The sequence below is a fragment of the Ursus americanus genome, chromosome 4 (genome assembly GCF_024610735.1).
Source record: "Ursus americanus isolate L20-20 chromosome 4, mUrsAme1.1.p, whole genome shotgun sequence".
Taxonomy (NCBI): Eukaryota; Metazoa; Chordata; class Mammalia; order Carnivora; family Ursidae; genus Ursus; species Ursus americanus.
In genome coordinates this window covers 88762521-88764192 of record NC_142130.1, presented here as the reverse complement: position 1 = coordinate 88764192, position 1672 = coordinate 88762521, and the positions used below count along the sequence as shown (strand labels likewise).

Here is a 1672-nt window from a genome sequence, read left to right as displayed (position 1 = left end):
GGGATCCACAGGCATCAACTCCCAGAAGGGGGCTGAGGGACCGAATAATGGGCTGTGTGGTTAGGACTGGGCAGATTCACTTGGCATCGGGTGACCTTGAATTTGATGTGCCAGTGACGTCCAGAATAATATTCAAAGTGTCCAAGACACAACGCGGCCAGATTCTACTCTACTTTCAAAAGTTCTTGCACATGACTCTGTGCCCCGTGTCTGTAAGTAGGAGGCAACGCTAGGCTTACACTACCATCTCCTAGTTCTTAGTATGTACAAAACACTATGCTAAAATGTCTTATTTCGAGTAACCCTTAAAACAATCCAGCGGTAGGCATTATTGTTGTACCTGAAGTATGTGAGGCAGTATACCCAAAGTCACACAGCAGAAAGTAGCCCTAGGTCTGCCCAAATAGCACTGGGATGGACTGCAAATACCTCTGATTCAGTTAGATGTTGCATTTGACAGCAAGTAACAGAAACTCCCAAAATACCAACTTAAACAAATTAAGTGGGTCTTTTTTTTCCTATTGTAAAAAAACCCAGAGGTAAGCAGTGCAGGACTGGTAGGACAACTGCACAACACCCTCTAAAACTGCCGTTTCCTCTAGCTTTCTGCTAGCCTAGCCTTTGTTCATTGTTACCTCTTGGCTACAAGATGATAGCGCCGCCTCCAGCATTGCATCAGCATTCCAAGCAGAAAAAAGGTAAAGACGAGGACAAAGGTGCTGTCTTTTAAAGAGCTTTCTTGGAAGCCCCACCACCCCACATCCACTTCCATCTCATTAGTCAGAACCATCGTAGGGCCACCTGTGGCTAAAAATATAGAATTTTAACTGGATCCACTTTAATCCTAAAAAAAATAAAATAAAATAATGCCACAACTTCCACTGTTTCTCTAGCAGACCTCTTTGCCAATATTGCTAAGATCTTCAAGATTAGAAGAGCCCGCTCTCCAAAGTCATTGGCCACGCAGGTCAGGGTGACCTGAGCCAGTGTTCTTGTGCCGAGATGCTTCAAAGTCTTGTTTAAAATGTTTGGATCTCCATGAAGCCCTACTATATCCAAGTTTAGGAGGAGATTTGGATAGGAAGAGGGTTGATGGGCTTTGGTGTTGATAAAATCAGGAGTGCTGATAGAAGAAGTAAAGCTTTGAAAGCTTTGAGTCCTGCACCTGCTCATGATCACCACTAAGCAGCTTTACCTGGAGTACACACCAAAGGCAACGTCAGCCTGGCTGTGAATTTCAGCAAGCTCTGTTAGATGGGAAGGAGCATGACTCCTTCGTGGCACGAATACATGTGCCTGTGGCAGGCGTCCCTGCCTGGGCCTGTGTCCCTCTGTCAGCTCCCCCGTGTGCCCATCCTACTCTGAATCGATCTTTGGAACACAACAGGTATAGTCAGAATCTCACTGAGCCATCCCATCCTTAGAAAACCAGAGGAACCGAAGAATAAATATCTTGATTATCATAGGAGTAGGGGATCAGATCTAGGCACTAACACTTCTGATGTTCAATAAATATTTGTTAAACAGAAAAAAAAAGATTAGAAGAGCCACATAGTTAATATTACTAGAATGTTTCTATGCGTGCAAAGTGTGGTTAGGTCATGGAGAAGCTTCGACTCTTCATCCTAAAGAAAACACCAAACTTCTTCAGAAGAGCTAATTGGGTTTTTTA

General features: G+C 44.0%; 1 pseudogene; it reads left to right on the top strand.

The window, feature by feature from the left end:
- Positions 1-1002: 1002 nt before the first annotated feature.
- LOC123784382 (ATP synthase F(0) complex subunit j, mitochondrial pseudogene) lies at positions 1003-1185 on the top strand (annotated as a pseudogene).
- Positions 1186-1672: the final 487 nt, after the last annotated feature.